Here is a 20,190-nt window from a genome sequence, read left to right on the forward strand (position 1 = left end):
GTACACATCTCACACACGCATATACTACCAGTACAGAGAACAGTCAACTACACATATGGGATGTTACCTGCACACTCCATTTCAACATGCTGGGTGGCTCCGGCCTCCATGATGACACATGTTTGTGGATGTTCTTGTTGTTGGCCTGGAGCCACAACACTTAGGAGGTGCTCTTCCACACTGGTGAGGGGGGGTGGATAGGTAACCCACCACCTGTGGCAAGCTGTTGTCTGTGGATATCAGACGCACGCTGCCGGACATGTCTAATTAAATCACTGCAGTGATGGCGTACCTGCTCATATGTCCGGTTATGCATGCCTATGTCATTTACCCGACAGACAAGTTCTTGCCACAGTGCAGCCCTCTCATGCTGGTTCTGGCTGGTCCTGGAAAACAGCACAGAGTAATTATGCACCAGGCTTTGGTAGATCTCCTGATCCTCTGCTGCTGTATACGGTGGGTTTCTCTGATGTACCATCACCCTGGAAGGAAAGAAAAGAAAAATATGTGAGCAAGTCATGTGGCACACTTAATATTCAAATGTACTGATATCACTTCACTGCCATATATAGCATCTGTCTGTCTATCAGGGGATACACATGTTCAATACCACATATCAGTGCTCAGCCCACAACTGTCTGACAGTGCCTGCCACACTCCATACAACAAACTAGTATACACCTGCACTCGGCACACTGTTTGGGATACAATGCACAACCTCACACTGGGGTATGTATCAAGCTAATGGATGAAGAATATTGTCATCCCATGCAATGAATGCAATACACATGTTCAGTTTCAATGGTAATCCACCCTAGTCTTTGATGCCATACCCCTACCTGACATACATGCAAAGTTGTTACTAAAGCCAGCATACTGCTGTCACAGAGTATACATGCTGCCAGGCACACACACATACCCTGTAACACACATGTGATTGCGGCCATAGTACAGGCATCATTACACACACAGTACACATACATACAACACACAAATATATGACGACACAGATGAGCATTAACTGTGTACCTTATATAACTGTGTGCCCTTACTTATAGATACCTATGCATGAGGTATGTAATCTGTGCAGACTACAGGTAACACACCAAACAGTGTTACCACAGAATGTGAACATACACCATACTGTAGTGTTTAGGCCTACAACATCAGGTAGTACAACAGTTCATATGTGAGCTGGATTCAACAGCAGTACCACTTACTAAGCATTCATGTATTGCTTCTGCCTATGATGGGACACCGCAGTCGTACACAGGGAACTACGGCACAACATATGCCAATCTACTATGTTTGCATCCCAATAACTGACACATCTTCCTCTGGCCTCACACCAAGGACACCAACTCCCATGACAGACACAAACTCATGCTAAGCTATCACACCTTTACAGACCTTGCACACAGACAGTGTCACACTCATTCAATGTTACATAGCTGGTATTGCACTGAGTACATGTGTGTGTGCATTGTGTCATAGGTAGGTACTATGCTATTGGCCCTGGGCCTAGGGCAGCCTAGCCATATGCTACCCTGCCCTTTGGTATACATGTACTGTGATTTTACTTGCTCCTATGAAACGGTTACACACAGGTGACTCACAGGGCATATTAACTATCTCCATGACATTCATCGGGGGCATGTATGACATCTACTAATGAGGAGCTTTGTTTGTTAATGCTGGGTGGTTTAGTCCAGGGTATGGCATATTTGTGTACAGAAACCTGTACCTCCAGCATGTGCTGTTTAGTGCGGTGACAGGGATTAGGGCCCTAGGTCATGTAGGCTGGACAGATTGTGAGGTGTTGCCTTGGTGGTTGGCCAACTGGTATGGGTGTGACATAACTCTGTATGTCCAGCACAGGTAACCTCTGTGTAGGCAGTATGCAAGGCACTCTAGCTGTGGTTTTGTGAGTCAGTCTGCATAGGGAATGTGTTTGTGGCCATTATCAGTGTTTGTTAGGTATGTCTGTGGCCTTTCCATTTGCTGTAGTTCTCATGGGAGGTACATACTGCATAGGACATTGTGAGGTGTACAGGGGTACACTGACTTACATTTCCCTAGCTGACACACCTTTTGTGATGACACGTACCATGTACAGGTATTACAAGACTAGTGTGCCACTGTGGATATCAAAGGGGAGGCTATTGTACACCTGTGTCCCATGTTCCCTTCTGACACCTCCAGTGGTAGGCAGGCAACCACCTATTTGGTAGTTAGTGGGTAACATGTTTTGGAATGGGGTATGGTACTGCAGTATCAACACTGGTGTTTTGTCCATGTCTTGGTCACCAGGCATCTGTTGCAGTACATCTGCCCCCATGTCCCCCTCTCTCACTCTCTTTATATATATATATATATATATATATATATATATATATATATATATATATATATATATATATATATATAGATATATATATATATATATATATATATATATATATATATATATATATATATATATACATATATATATATATATATATATATATATATATATATATATGTAAATATATATTCATAACTACATATATATATATATAGCTATATACACACTGCTATATATAACCATATATATATATATATAAATATATATATATATATATATATATATATATATATATATATATATATATATATATATACATATCTATATACATTCATATCTATCTGTATACATGTATATATCTAAATTTATATCTCTATATATATTTGTCTATTATATCTATATGTTGGGAGGATTGCCTAATGGTTAAGGTGTTTGCCTTACAAACACAAGGTGCGGGGTTTGAATCTCACAAGGGATAATTGGCTAGGCTTATAATGGCTCACAAGGGCAGTTAGCCTAGTACTGACCTATGTATATACATATTTTCTCTATCCATATATCTCTATGTATCTATACAGACCTCTCTGTCTATGTACATATATATATATATATATATATATATATATATATATATATATATATGTATATCGATGTATATATATATATATATATATATATATATATATATATATGTATGTATATATATACACACACTTCTTAACATTCATTGCTGTACATATACATGCACATGTAGGTACATGGACTGCCCACCTTTCATGGTGGGAATATCACTTCTGCAACAGTTGTAAGACATACCATTCTGTAATGATATTGCACACTGTTGTGCATAATGCATTATGCTGTCCTCAAGCCATATAGCTGTAGCAGGCCTCACTGGCTCAGTCCCACAGAAGTTCACCACTACATGACATATACCTGCACTGCATGATGTGTTCAATGCCTCACACTACAACTTACATTGATATGTGCACATAGCAACCTTCAACTACATATGTATGTCCAGCCTTCACTAACAGTTGCAGTATGTCCCTTGCCCTATGCACATCTTCATATACATATTAGATACAGACTGCTAACACATATGGACGGTTCACAGTATGTAGATTATTATATTATGTAGTTTACATTACCTTTGTCTCTAACAGCTTTTTGTTTTGGATTGCTAGCTTGCTAGCTTGCTGGATGGCTGGCTGGCTGGCTGCCTGGATGGTTGGCTGGCTGGCTGCCTGGATGGCTGGCTGGCTGCCTGGATGTCTGGCTGGCTGCCTGGATGGATGGCTAGCTGGCTGGCTGCCTGGATGGCTGGCTGGTTGCCTCGATGGCTGGCTGGCTGGCTGCCTGGATGGATGGCTGGCTGGCTGCCTGGATGGCTGGCTGGCTGCCTGGATGGATGGCTGGCTGCCCTGATGGCTGGCTGGCTGGCTACCTGGATGGCTGGCTGCCTGGATGGATGGATGGCTGGCTGGCTGCCTGGATGGATGGCTGGCTGCCTGGATGGATGCATGGCTGGCTGGCTGCCTGGATGGTTGGCTGGCTGCCTGGGTGGATGGCTGGCTGGCTGCCTGGATGGCTGGCTGGCTGGCTGCCTGGATAGCTGGCTGGCTGCCTGCCTGGATGGCTGGCTGGCTGGCTGCCTGTATGGCTGGCTGGATGGCTGCCTATATGGCTGGCTGGCTGCCTGGATGGCTGGCTGGCTGCCTGGTTGGCTGGATGGCTGCCTGGATGCCTGGATGGTTGGCTGGCTTGGTTTTTCTTTATTTTTTTATTTTGGTCTGTCTCTCTGTCTGTCTGTCTGTCTGTCTCTCTCTCTCTCTCTCTCTCTCTGTCTCCCTCCAGTTGCTGCAATGATATTATTGCATGTGTGGACTGGCAGTACAGGCTGCTTTTGTAGGTATCTGCACATGTGCATGTGATGGCCTCTGCACCAATTGCTGGCCAGCATTTACTAATTGCATGCAGCCTGCTGTGTGGTAATTGCAGTTCTCACTGTGAGTTCAGGACACTGCTATGAAATGTTAGGTTAGGTAGGCATAGGCCTTTCAGTTTTGCAAGGTGGGGACCATGCTGGTTTGCTGTGGACTCTGTTGTGTCAGTCAGAAGGTTGGTATGTCTCTCATATCTAAGGCTGTGTTGTAGCCACTGAAATGCATGTTGTACTGAAACCTGACTGTTGCTTTTTCCATTTCACTCTTCTCATTATGTATGTTAGCTCACACCTGCTAATGCTAACACTGTTTGCATGGGAGTATGTACTTTCCTGTGGGAGTTGTGGATTAACTGGTATACAGCAGTAGTTCTTGCAATGTGCTGCTATGGCTTTCCTATTTTCCATTTACATTCACTCCTTATAATGCATGATATATTTCTTTCAGCAGTAAGTTCTCCTATGTTTGCTGTGGTTTGATGGCACTGCATGCAGTCTGGTGAGCCCAAGGTCTGGGGTTTGACACTTACAAGGGTATTTTATTTTGCTGCTGAGCAGTACTAGAGCCTTGTATTTTGTACTAACAATTATGAATATCAGGCACATGCAGTGCTTGTAAACTGCTATACTGTCTTTAGTTTGTTAGATGGCTATATCCTTTGACATTTCTGTGTTGTACTCCTACATGAGGGTGTGCTTGTGGGAGTAATTCTACAGCTATTCGCAGAGTGTGTAACAGCAGACAGGCTCTCAGGTATATATTTGACCAGCCTCAGGGAAAGGTACATATTCATAGGTTCATAGGTTCATAGGTTAGTACTAGGCTAACTGCTCTTGGGAGCCATTTTAAGCCTAGCCAATCATCCCTTGTGAGACTCAAACCCTGCACCTTGAGTTTGTAAGTCAAACACCTTAACCATTAGGCCACCCTCCCAGTCCTATCAGTGGGATACACCCGTGATATATTTCAGATATTCTGCAGTTGTGACTGTGGGGTATTTTGAGCATATGTATTACTACACCATTTCTGACATGCAAGTAGAGTCTACTTTAACTTATTGACAGTCACCATTACGTGGGATACCCCACCTTTCTGCCTACTGTTAGTACATTTCACAGGGAGTCAGTGGGGCACAGGTAACATTTTTTTGCAAATCAGGGACATCCCTGTAAATCAGTCACAGTTGGGAAGTCTGGCCTTATACCTATTCAAATATGGTGGTGTTTATCCTGCTCTGATACTGTGTGGGGTTTCTAAGGTGCTACTGTAACATTATTACCTCCTAGCATGGCTGTTTTTCTTATCACACTAATGTAATGCAATTCCACAAGAATTGCCAGTAAGGATTCAGGGAACAAGCTTTGTGTAATGGCCTTCCTATATTCCCTTTACATTCACTCCTTCTATTTCATGATATATTTCTTTCAGCACCAAGTTCTTGTATATCTGCCGTGGCTCCGTGGTAATTCATGCAGACTAGTGTTTCCAAGGTCCGGGGTTTGAGACTGACAGGGGTATTTTATTCTGATGATAAGCAGACTACAGGCCTTGTCATACAGAGTGACTAAGGCACTTTTAAGCAGTTGTAAGCAGGTTTGCGATGGTTTGCGCGATGCTTACACATGCGCACACTCGCTTAGCTACGAGCACACAAGCGCACACCCTCTGACTACTGCTTAAAAGTGCTTATTCCCGCTAACACCTGCACTAATTTCTTTTAAAGAAAAGAAAATGGGGAGATAGGAAAGTGGTGAAAAAGGGGGCACAAAGAGGGTAGGACAGTAGTAAAACAAGCTCGGGATGTGCAGGAAGGATGTAGGGAAGGCCCATAGTTGCCCATTTCTTTATTAGCAACAGCTGTGCATATGTGTGAAATTTGGTGTGAAATTTGAAACCTTCCACCCCTAAGAGAGGGGTGAGGACAACAAAATATGTTGTACTGCCGATTAGAATTATCAGTTTATATGTCCAATGGACATGTGTGCAAATTAGGCAGCTATGTATGGGGCGTAATTTTTTTGTGGGAACAGAGTGCCCTTTTTTTATTTTTTTTTTTAGGTGAGAGTGGAATGTGAGCTACAGGAAGTAGGTATATTTGGGGAGGTAGGTTGGGGAGGTTAAGAGACAAGACAAACAAGACGCATACAGGGGCAGAGTATGACACGTGGGGGGTAAACACAAATGACGGGGGTGGATGTTTGGATATCGCAAGCCCATGAGCCCACAGATGGCAACAGTGGAACTGAAATCCCCACCCATAGGCAGTTACCACTGCACCTTCACAGCCCAGGCCAGGGCTGTGCTGGGGGCTGGATAGGACAGGCAGGCACACCCATGAGTTGCGCCACCCTCACCTCAAGCTGGCGTAGGGGATCAGTCACAGAACGCCTGATCTCACTACGCACCACAGACCGGACCCTATGGAGGGTGAGTGGAGGCCCTCCTCTGGCCACACTTGCAGAGGGGGGACGAGCCCCATCCCCTGCAGCGCTTCCACCTGAAGGTGGCACAGGGCCACCGGAGGAGGAGATCCCAGCCTGGGCACTGGTGCCAGGTGCACTCGCCAGCTGAGGTGAGAGAGGTGGGTCCGCTGGAACCCGCCTTCCCTGTTGTCCTATGTTTAGCAGTATTTTATGGCATTTTGGGTTAGTAACAAACAACACCATTCAAAATTAGTTGTAACAGCATGCATCAGTATTCCCATTAACCAAACACCCATGAATTCCGAACAGTGAGCAGCAAGCATAACACATGCATATTTAGAACAACAGTGCACATTCCAACAGCATGCAGGGTTGATTGGTGGTAACAGGCCATCAGGTTTGGATATGTGAACAGGGCACATGCATCAACGTACATGCAGATATGTATAAACCAACAGGACAAATGTCCATGGGAATTAATTGTGAATACACATACCCAGTTTGATGTGGAATGGCATAATTTGTGAAAATAGGGTAGGGTGGAGAAATATTACATTAACAACTTAAACTACCTATACATATACTGTACATTCCTAGTAGATGCAGATATATATCCCCTACATGTATTAGTACAATTTCTTCTATGTAACCTTAGGAATGTTGTTGATGGGGATGTTACTGCTACATTAATATACATTCCATTTTTATTCATATATGTTCATATCTGGCTGTGTTCAGGTACAGCATCCTGCTACATTTGATTTATATGGGTCTAGACAACTGTGGATGTTCAGCATTTCATACAACCATACTATTTCCATAATGCAAGGGTACAGCAACATATCCAATTTGTGGGACGGACACAGTCCATGTTCTGTATTTTATTTAACACATTACACTCTTTGGTTGTGGCTGTCTCATTCATTTCGTAATGTAGTGACTGCAGTATATCTTTATTCCAGACTTATTACAGCTTTCTTGATAGCTTCAAACTGTCTTTCTCACACTCTCTCAATTATTTTATATTTACATTTCAGACTGGTACTTAATTCTAGGCTTTATTAACATTTATTACTGGTTTACAACAACCCTTTCCAGTTGACTCACTTATTTCATATGGCAGAATTTACAAGGATGTATTTGACACTTGTCTATCCTTTGTTGATTGATTACCACTCATTTTCTGGCTGCAGCAGTTATCTGATATTACAATACAGGTGGACACTTCTATTTGAGACTAGTTTAATCTTTATTACTGGATTGCATTACACTATTTTCCAGGCTGCATCACGTATCTAACCTTACAATACTAGCAGAATCTTTCTTCTAGGCTTATTTGACCTTTATTAGTGGGTTACAATACTGAACTCTTTTACAATCTGTCTCACTTATATTCTATGACAATACCAGCTAAATAATTACTAACCTGACTGGTGGCGCAACCTCAGCAGCCTATCAGCATAGGCTCGCTGATTCGCGGAATGAACACCTGCAGCTGTAATATAAAGGAAGTAATATTGGAACATATGTCTCCATACTGTAGCTAGGATAGCATTTCTTACATACTTAATTACATGGATGCTTACTCAGTAGTGAGGTGTTGGGCATTTGGCGGGCCTCCTGGATCCAACAGTTCAGTTGGTCCTCCTTTCATCGCTTCAGGTCTGCATGGTGGTGATGGACCTGTTCACCAGTCCTTGGAATGCCTGTGGCACTGGTAAGATCATGTGCCAACCAGTTCCATGCCTCTGCCTTGTACGCACCCCAGTGAACCTGGCCCTGCATGAGTTGTGCTTCATGATCATGGACTAGGAGCCAAACCATATATTTTGACTCCTCAACACCCCACCTTTGTGCTCTAAAGTGACTTCCCTCTCCTGCACCTGACATCCTGACTGCAAATGGGAACCACAATCAGTTATGCTGTGAATTCCCACCTATGGGGCTTATATATGCCGGTTTTCCCACACTTATCTGTGATTGGCCATTTTGGATATTTATCAGCTTGAAAAACCTGCTTTGTCATGCTTCTATTTCCATTCATTCCTATATATATGCTAATACTGCATTTCTCATTACAACTGTCATGGCTTAGTGGTAAAGTACTTTGACCATGGTGCACAGTATCCCAGGTTCTGTCCTGGGCATTGCTTTTTTATTTTACTACTGTCTAGACAGGCTAGGAGGTGTGTCTGTGTAAAGGCGGCTTTGATACAGCTTGCCCAATGTTGCCCGATGGTAAGTTGGTTGGCACGCTGCACAGCTCCGTGCAAACGGCTTACACTGGGTAACGCGTTATTTAGCTATGAGCACTCATATTACGCTGCATATTATGGTGCAGCGCTGCTGAACTACGGGCACTCATTTTAAGAGTTGTAAAGTGCTGCTCAACTCCGGGCACTCATATTAAACCTGTTAAACTGCTGCTCACCTGCGGGCACTCATATTCAGCTTGCTAAACCGCTGCTCACCTGTGGGCACCCATATTCAGCTTGCTAAAGCGTTGCTAAGCTATGGGCAATTCTGATCCTTTTTTTATATTTTTTTATGTCGGATTTCTTCAAAATTACATGGCCCATTTTATTACATTTTACTTAAATTATAGTTTTATATTTATATATATATATATATATATGATGCTTATTTAAATAAAAATGGAAAATGATGTTGTGGGGGCTCGAACCGTGACTACCTCCTCTTTGGCCAACGTCTCTACCGCTACGCTATTGCTACTTGGCGTAATTTGCATATTTAGATCTGATATGCTTTTCAATGTCTGCTGACTGTGGCTGAGCAGAGGGTATACCCGCGCAAAAGAGCGCAACTACGAGCAAACATTTTGGAAAGTATAAAAAAAAAATTAAACTGATATTTTTACGTTTTACATTACAGTTGGGTTTATAGTCTGTGAGGGCATGTGGTGTTGTGTTCCTTGACATTTCCGCGGACTCGCTCATGGGTGTTTACTTTCAGGACTCTAACGCTTCTGGAAGCATGTCCCTTTGCAGAACTCGGCATTCAGACACGCCCCCTACTTTCCTACACGGGTCGTGTTAGCCTAAGGTATGATTCAGCATGCCCTCATGAATATGCATGGCATGCTGATGTCATACCGTTAGACTGCAGCCTCCATGTAAGACATATTAACTCTTACACGGAGGTTTCGTGAATCCGGCCCATAGTCTTTTTGTTATTATTAAATCAGTCTGCTTTCCACAGTTTCCAGGCAACATTATGTTGTTTTGATAGGTTTTGACATCTGGAGTAAGTCTGGACATGCTGTGACTTTTATTCTTACTTTTCTTTGTAGGAAAAGTCTATTTTGTACTGGTGTAAGGATGTTTTGTAGTGTAATTAATGATGTAGTTGGTTTGCTGCCATTGTAAATTTATCACACTTAAAAGACTCAAGCTCTGAGCTTATAGTGTGTTTTGACTGGTCTATGAAGAGTTTACTGGTATTTATTATGGTGTGGATTTGGGTGGTTTGTACAACCAATAGGACATAATAGAATTATAGTCCCTGATTATGTTTGGTAGTATTGTTGCATTCCGACATTTTTCTAAGAAGTCTGTTATGAAATTGTGTATTAGCATGGTGACTCCTGTTTGTGCTGCTATTTTGATAACTTCAGTGACTTATTGTATTAAATTGTGTTTTTGAAGGGACTTGATAAAAATGCGTCTTTTGTGCCTGTAACTACTTTAGATTGAGATTATCAATAATAATTAACTTTCATTTATGGTAAATGGGGGTCCCCTTTAGAATATCAAAACCCATATCAGTAAAAACAGTTTTGTCAAGGCAATAATATTGAAACTTCATTTACACAAAACTTTAATCCAGCAAAAACGTTCACTGGGAAAGTAACCACTTGGCCACCTTGGAGATATTTGCCCTTTTCCCCACACTAGGGCGATCTTGGAGTTGGTATATATAGTTGGTGGTGTGAGGGGGTGAAGCACTTACTTTGGTGGGTTTTAATCACTTTGTTGTGTATATGTTGTCCTGTGGCCAAGTGGTTAGCTTCCTGGTGAACGTTTTTACTGGTTTCAGGTTTTGTGTAAGTGAAGATTCAGTATTGTTGACTCCATGAAACAGGTTTCACTGATATGGATCTTCAATATTCTGAAGTAGACCTGGTAAATGGTGGTGAAAAGATCTCAATAATGGTCATAAAGGTACAGTGTGGCAAGTAGAAGGATTTAAATAACAGCTATATTGATCTTTAGGGCAATTCCATGAGCTAATTTGGGTCATTTCCATAAATGGATGTGTTTGCTTGCATTAAGGTAGCCTGCATTTGGGTGTTATTCTTGACAACATGAAGGACTCCCCCTCCTACTCTGTATCCTGATCTGTTATTGTAGAAGCTTTAACAGTTTTTATGTAAGTTGCTTGAGGTGCAGTGTCGGTCCTTTAACAAAGATTCATTGATTGCCAGTACAGTAGGATTGCTGTGTTATCCAAGTTTGCAGTCATGACCATCTGTTATTAATGAAACTTAGATTAGCTAATACTATACTAGAACTGTAATGCTTTGAGTGCAGATTGACATTTTGGATAAGGGTGTTGTTGAACCTGGAGTTAGGGTGAGTTTAATATTTTCTGAGGAGCTCAAGTATAGTTCTGTTATGAATGTTAGAAACAGGGTATTGCTTAGTAGGAGTTTTACATGAGTTAACTGAGATTTTCTATGGTGCATACTAGTTTTAGTGGTAACTACAGCAGATGCTGAGAATATGGGCGACCATTCAAGTAGTGTTACGTAGATGGGTTTTGTGTGCATCTGTTATATTGAGTGTCTTTTATGTTTACAGTTACATATGATGTTTTGTCTGTCATAAAGAGGTAGTCAGAGGTTTGTAGACATGTCGCTATAAGGGCTATGGTTGCACAAGTGTGCCTCATTACTGTATAATATTTTATTTGTTGTATGTGCTAAGGTTTATGAAGGAGTTGTGGGTTAGTTTAGAGAGGAAATTCTTTCTCTTTGCTTTGTGTTTGTTGAATAGCCTGAATTGTTAGAAAGTTAGTGGTACAATGTTGATGACTGTAGCTTTAACGAGTTAGGTCGTAGGTGGAAAAGGAGATGTCACTTAGAGAAGATAAAGTAAAATAGTCATGGTGGGCTGGTGAACTGTGGGTGGGATGGAAGTAATCAGTGGTGGTAGCCAATCACCCTGTATATGAGCACAAACAAGTGTTTCTAACAGAGAAACCAGAAGATAGTTGCATGTAGAGATAATTGTTTCCTACACATTTGTTTATTAATAATGCTGCAACAGCCTACTACATAAAGAGCTATGCTGTTTCCCAAAGGTCAAATTCTTTGCTGGCAGTGCCTGTGTGTGAAATACTACCTCAGAGAATGGGGAAGAGGCTGGAAATTTGATATAAGTGAAATATTACTTAGAAAGTTATAAATAGGGACAATGTTTTCCTATATGTTCTCCACTGCAAGCAGTTGTTGCCAGAAATATTACCCTACTGCAAGTGAGAGGCTGCAACAAAGTAAATTAAAAAGCTGTAGTATGTGGTTAATGTCCACAAATTATAGCATTTTGAGTGTGACTAGCGTAGGGAGAACAGACAATCATACCTCTCTAGTGTACCTCATTATGAGGAACATTCCTCATTTTGAATCTTAAAAAGTCCTTGCTCCTTGCAATTCAGCATTGAATGGCTCTGTCACACATTCAGTGTAAAGATTTTTTAACTGACACCCAGTTTAAAATAATGCTGAGTCAGATTAATTCATCAAAAGGAAAGTTTTATAAGTACAACATATCACATGTTAATCATCTTGTGAGCTTCTTAGCTGAAGTTGTTAGTAAGCTGTTTGTAAGTGTTAAACATTTTGCCCATTAGTTTCACATTATGAGAGATAGTGTTCCTCATTTTGGAGTTGGAAAGTTGAGAGATATGCAGACAGTAAGAGAACAGGTGGAAAATAAGATCAGTCTGCAGGAACAAAGGAAAACCCTTACATCTGATCTGCAATAAGGAAGAGCACACAACTGTTTGGGTTAGTTAAGGCCTAATTTTCATGAAAATGCAAGTTTATTTTAGAGGCTTTTCCAGTGAAGTACTTAACTCAAAATTTAGCAGCAAGCTGGGGTCTGCTTATTTAATCCAAACAGCTGCTACTGTTGCTTTGATAATTTCTCCTGATTGTGTTTTCTTCTGGAGTCACCTTTCTTTAAAGTTTTGGGGATCTCAAACACTGATCGTTTGGGGGGTATAATGTATGTGCAAACCCTGGAAGAGATGGAAAGTGAGAGAGAGGAAAAAGAGAGAGAGACACACACACACACACACACACACACACACACACACACACACACACACACACACACATACACACACACACATACACTCATACATAATTTTTTTTTTTTTTAACACTGCGGTGGTGGTGCTGCGGTAGCATTGTCGCCTCACAGTAAGACATTGTCCTGTTCAATTCACAGCTAGAGCGTCTTCTGTGTGGAGAATGGGCGTACCTTCGTTGAAGGTTGTGCGTCAGGGTCGGCAACTCGGCACATAAAAATCTACTGCCAATCATTAGCGGACTGGAGTTCCAATGTGGCGACCCCTAACTAGGAAAAGCCGAAAGACACAACATTGAATGGTTATTCATTTATTAACCATGCTGCAGAAAGGTGTATAATGATTGGCCAACTTACTGTATCTGGTTATCTAACCAAAATAAATAAAATAACCCATTAGGCATGGTCCTTCTTTTAAGGATGACCTGGGAGCAATGACTTGATAAGTGTCTTACTCGATATCACATCTTAGGAGAAAAAGGCAGGTGGAATCAAACCCTTGACTAGAAGAAGAATCTCATTAACCATTCATAACCCTAATCCTCTGCACTAAATTGCTAAAGTAATGGAGTAAAATTGTATATTTACTAAAAGCACACATTTTTTAAACATCTGTAGGATAGGATTCTATGGCCAAACTAGATCTATTTCATAAGACAATAAAGCAAAACAGTCCCCCGGATTCTCTATAGTTAGCACGGCATGTAAGATCGGTGCAGGAGCTCAAGCAGGCAATATGTCTGCCATGCAGTCCAGGAACAGCCTGCAGGGGCATGCATGAGCACTCCTGCATGGACTAAGCTATTGAATGCAAATCACCCCATTTGCAGGAGAAATCAATGCAAATGAGGTGATTTTGCAATCCAGGAAGCTTGCAACCATCCGTGCAGGACTAGTGCTATGTACAAAAATGTAATTTGTTAGTAACCGAGTACTTTTCTGCAAAATCCAAAACAGAGCTGTGATAGCTCCAAATAAAGGCTGCATATCATGTAATAAGCATGCCAATGGCCAAGTATAAGGCCATTGGCACTGCAAACAGTAAAAAAAAAAAATACAAAAATCAACTTTTATTTATTTTTTTTTTTGCCAATCTAGGCTGTTTAAGCATAGGGCAGTGGCGCGCAAACGGGATCGGGGGAAAAATAACAAAATGAACCTAAATTAAGCATTCTAACTAAAATCAGTATTCTGCCATGCAAGTCAATGGCAGGCAGAAGACAACATGGCCAGTGATTAGTGGTTGCTAAGGGGAGAGGCTCAGTGTGAGACATGTAACTATGCATTAACAGGCAATCCTATGCAAATGAGGGAAAGGATAGTGAATCCCAGTTTTCCCCAGCGTGTGAGTCAGGTCCCAACAGTGTAAGAGTATGAATAGCTGGGTGCAAGCCTAGAAGTTAGGTGACATCATGGGGTTGTGTGTCAGGCATACTATAAGTGGATTTGAGCCCTGTGGCTTGGGTTTGGTCCTAGCTTAGCACAGCTAAGCTAGGGGATGTGTCTAAACCTGCCTAGCACTCTTTACAAAGCCTAAGCGGGTGTGCCTGCCATGCACCGGGTTTTACAGGAAGAAAAAAAAAGTTAAACCAGGAAATAGCAGCACTGTGCACATTTGAGCACTCTATTTGCATGGCGCACACCCGGGCTTAAACAGGAAGGCAATGGGAAGGAAAAACAGTAGTAGGAAGGTAATCAAGGAGAACTAGCTTAGCTGGCAAGTGAAATGTATCAGAATCAGCCAATTACACAGGCAGCAAAACAGCCCAGCCCAGAACACTAGTATAAACTATGCAAACACCTTACCCTCTGGTTTTTCCCACACTCTACATCACCGGTGTAAACAAGCGGGGAACTTTTAACATTCACAACAGCAAAATGATAGGGGCTGCAATTGCTATCATACAACAACTTGTGGAAAAGGCTGAGGGTGGTGAGGATGTGAATGCTATTGACCAACCCACAGTGAGGAGATGGAGAAAAGTATACAGCCCCAGAGGTAACCTACCAGGGGCTACGTGAGCTGGAGATAGTGGAGCACTATAGGGTGGACAGGGACCTCCTACAGCAAATTGTTGAGCTGTGCCGGTCATACCTCACACACAGAACTAACAGAGGGAAAGCCATCACAGTGGATACCAAGGTATGTGTAGGCCTACAAATACTAGCTACAGGTACCTTCCAAAGGCCAACTGGAGATATGATGGGGTTTTCACAGGCATCAGCATCCAGGGTAGTCCACCAGTTCCTGGATGCCATGTCAGCACATGTCAGTGAGCACGTATCTTTCCCCAACATGCTTGAGGCATTGGCCAGCAATATGCAACTGTTCCACCAAATAGAATACCCTGACATAGTGAGTGCTATAGACTGCATGCACATATGCATCAAAGCACCACCCAGTGAGCGCGGTAGGGTCTACATCAACCGCAAGAGCTTCTCCTCCATCAACTGCCTCATCGTGTGCGATGCCCAGGGCATAATAATGAATGTGTGTGCTGGCTGCCCTGGCAGCTATCACGATTCCCACATCTGGCATCTGACGCAGCTGTACCAGAGATTTGCCAATGGGGACATCCCTGACGGTCACCTAGTGGTGGATGCTGGGTACACACTGGAGCCGTGGCTGATGACACCCATCAGAAATGCACACACACACAAACAAAAACTCCATAATGAAGCACACGCACAGACCAGAATTATAGTAGAGCATGGGTTTGGGATGCTCAGGTCACGGTTCCGGTGTCTGGACACATCCGGTGGAGCCTTGCAGTACTCACCAGCTACATGTACCCACATTGTCCTTGTATGTGCCATGCTACACAATATGATCCTGCAGTAACAGCTGCAGCAGGAACAGCATGGGGCAGGGCCACACAGCCCCCCACCATTGCCAAGGTCTGCACAGGCACAGAGTGACTCGGAGGAGGAACAACCTGAGCCTGCCCTAGTAGGCAGAAGGAGGCGTGCCCAGTATGCCCTGGCCTTGGCAAAGAGGCAATGCATATCACATACACTGACACAGGTGGGACCCAGGAAATAACACCTCTCTCTGATTCTCACATATAGTAAAAGGAATGCCAAACATTACACTACCTGTGCTTAACCCATGTGTAGGGAGTGTACTATGTGAATCTGACATAGGCAGCCCTGCAGCACCACCATCGGTACTGGGATACCAACAAGGTAAATGACTCACACATGCCAGTCAGGGGGGGTTCACATACCCAACAACAGTCACAGCCTGCGGGACAGGTGTAGACAAACACAAACAAAGGTTGTGCTATTACCTCTGAATGAGGCCTATGGGTAACCCCCCAGCCTACACAGACAGACTACAGCAGGTCAGGCAGTGGGATGTCAGTTCTGAAGGGTAGGATGCCAGAAACTAATATGTAGGTAATTAAAAGCTAAGATCAATGGTACACTGGTATGCCTCTAGTCAGCACGATAGGAAAGACTACAGAATGAAATGGAGTACCCAACATACCAGTACAGTCCTAGTAAATGTGTACAAGTGTCAGGTGTGCACCCCCCATCCTACATAGAAGTGTAGTCACAGTCAGGTGTGCCCTGCCAATCCTGTGTAGAAATGTAGAAATAGTCAGGTGTGCCCCCCCATCCTATGTAGAAATGTAGTAACAGTTAGGTGTGCCCCCCCAATCCTGTGTAGAAATGTAAAAATAGTCAGGTTTCCCCCCATCCTATGCAGAAATATAGTAACAGTTAGGTGTGCCCCCTCAATCCTGTGTAGAAATGTAGAAAGAGTCAGGTGTGCCCCCCTCATCCTATGCAGAAATGTAGTAACAGTCAATGCCAAATGATCGACGGATACCCTACAGAGACAGCATGCTACCTGTAGGTGTACAACACTAAGGTCAGCATTGCAATACAAACAACCTCGACTCAATCCACACATTCAATACAGACGGGCATACTGGGCATGCCCACACACTTAAAGAAATGAAGGCAATGTCAGTCAACAACATACTGAAAGGTCATACTGGGCATGCTCACACACTTAAACACATGAAGGCCATGTCTGCTGACCAGACATGTCTGGCAACCCCAGATGTTAGTGCAGACACTCCTCAGTATGCACCACTCATGCTTTGTACACACACTGGATAGGAATACAGGCATATATGTAAGGACAACACACTATAATAAGCCAAAGGTAGATGCACATAGATGTGTAGAAGAGGGTGACTGTGACAAGGAGCCATTCAGGCCTGTCCCACCCAGCACACAGCCAAAGGGCCATAACCACATGAGGGTCAGATGTCACTCACAGCAGATACTAGCCAGCGGTATCTGTCAGCATTACAGAGTAGGTGGCATACGTGCCAGCTGTGCAACATGACTGTACAAGAAAGTAGTCATCTAGCAGCTGTATACACGTACCTCTGAAATATGACCTAGGTTGTGACCTTATGTGGCGTGTCAACCCCTAGATGAATGGGTTATGGCCCATGCACACACACTGCCCTCACCCATAGCCCCACTATGACAAGCATGCTGAGGTCATCCACTGTGGAATACACCTTTAGGAGAGTTTTAGCCCAATAATCTCTGTGGTGCGTCCCATAACTGTGTACTGCTGTAATATAAACACCTAATTAACTGGGAGTTCTAACCCCAGCCTTGACAACTGTGTGTCTGTCTGGGTAGAAAGCAATGTGTTTTAGGGTAGTCACACTCCTTACAATTAAAATGCTCTCATTTGGCAAGGCAGTTGATGTCATCCACCTAGAAATACACCCCTGGGAAGAATGTAGCCCAATAATCTCCATAGTGTGTCCTGTAACTGTGTACTACTGCTGTAGTGTGATAAAGTAGTTAGGTAGGTTGTTCTAATCTCAGACATGGCAAGTGTGTGTCTGTCTGTGTAGAGAGCAATGTTTTTTAGGGTAGTCACACTCCCTACAATTCAAATGCTCAACTTTGGCAAGGCTGCTGATGTCATCCACCTACAAATACACCTCTGGGAAGGTTGCAGTCCAGTAATCTCTACAGTGTGTCCTGTAACTGCATACTGCTGTAGTGTGATGTAGAACTGTGGTAGGGTTCTATTCCCACCCATGGTAGTTCTGGATGTTTTGTGAGTTTTTCAATGTCTGTGTAGGGAGCAATGCATTATAGGCTAGTCACACTCACTACATTTCAAATGCCCTACTTTGGCAATCCTGCTGATGTCATTCATTGTGAAATACACCTTTGGGGAGTAGGTTTTCCAGTAATCCCTGTGGTGCGTCCTATAAGAGCTCCATGCTGTAGTGTGATATAGACCTCTGTTTGGGGTTCTATACCCACACATGTCAGTTGTGTGTGTTTCAATGTCTGCATAGGAAACAATGCATTTTAGGTTAGTCACACTCACTGCAATTCGACTGTCCTACTTTGGCAATCCTGCTGATGTCATCCAATGTAATATACACCTTTGGGGAAGGAACACTCCAGTAATCTCTGTGGCATGTGCTATAACTGTGTAGTGTATTAAACTAGCTAGATAGGGATTCTACTCCCAGATATGACAGGTGTGTGTGTTTGTCACTCGTATCCTGTGTGGAGGTGGGTGTGAGTATGTGACACCTGGGCCCAATGTGGAGTGGGTTTTGCTAATTTCTTATATGGTGGCCCTAGTATATATCTCAATGTCCACCATACAGAAATAACAGATGTGAAATAGCTGAGAGGCTGGGGTGCAAGTCCATACCCATACATGTGACATCAAGGCCAGGCAATCACAGTTAGCAACTCCAGTATTACCCAGAGCACACTCTCAATCCACGTCTCATACACACACACATGCCTAGGCAACAGCCAATATTTGGGTAGTTCACTACATATTGGCCACTGATAGTAACTATGGAGTGATTGCAGTGGGCTACAGAGGGCATGGCACCCTGTCCATCTGTCCAATAGGCACGTACATGCAGACAGTGCACCTTCCCCATGTTCCCCAATGGACACCTGCAACACTTGTGGTGCCATCACATGTGACCCACAAAGGACATACCATGCCTGAAAACATGTCCTGTATGGACAGATGCCACTGACACCATGAAATGCTGTTAGCATGCTATCAATGTAGGTGCAGGGAAAACCAGCTCTCCATTACCAGTTCCCGCCACAAGTGGCCAATACTGGCACATCTGATGATAATCTGTGTAAACAACATGGGCCAGACACCCTAGGTACAGTTCCACATGTCACTGTACATGCATGTTGGAGGTATGCACATCCCAGATACTGTCCATGTCATGGACTAAGGAACACATACATGGCAATCGCACAAAATTGGCCACACACAATAGTCACCCAGGTGACTGGATGAGGGATACAATATCCACCTATGTGGGCAAATGCAGACACTACAGCCCTGAGCCCCAATGCATACCATTGTCATGTGGCCTGCTGCCAAGTTATACCCATAACCTAGCCTTGTATAGCCATCTGGCACAGTCGACCACCACACACCAATGCAGAAATGCACTCATGCATGCCAGTACTGGCACTCTGTGTGTTTGTGTGTGTGTTGTATGATGCGTATGATCACATCCTCACTCGCTACAACCCCCATTGGCATACTAAAGCATGCTGTCTGATGTCAGATACCTCCCCATACCCTTTGCCCATATAACCTCCGTATGACCCATGTGGTGCATGTGATACCTGCACAGTAATGTGTTGTGGCAATCTCACTAGTGATGAGTTGTAATCCTGGCCCTGCCTAGTGTGTCAGTGTGTGTGCGTCCCTGTGAGAGTGTGGCTGTGATGACGCTGGCACCTGTTCATGTGAACAGGCATGTGTACATCACCTTCCGTATAGCTACCATATCCCTTTTGCAGATGTCACTCACCATCTCATATACGTTATGAGGACTCCACAGTAGGTAACCTATGTAGCACATCCAGTAACTGCATAGAACTGAAATAGCACTGCAAAGTTGTCAGGGGTTTGATACCCTGTGGTGGTAGGTGTGTAACACAAACATGCTTATGTTTTACTCCCCCACCCCTCCCTGACTTGTCTTTGGCCTTGTCTGCCTCTCTCACTCCCTCTCTGGTGGATGTGAAGACCTACACCTGCTTTGCTTAGGCAGCAGCATGTGAATTGTAAGTGATGCTCATGATCAGCC

Source organism: Protopterus annectens, chromosome 2.part0, assembly GCF_019279795.1.
Source record: "Protopterus annectens isolate FY-2018-M chromosome 2.part0, PAN1.0, whole genome shotgun sequence".
In the NCBI taxonomy this organism is placed as follows: domain Eukaryota; kingdom Metazoa; phylum Chordata; order Ceratodontiformes; family Protopteridae; genus Protopterus; species Protopterus annectens.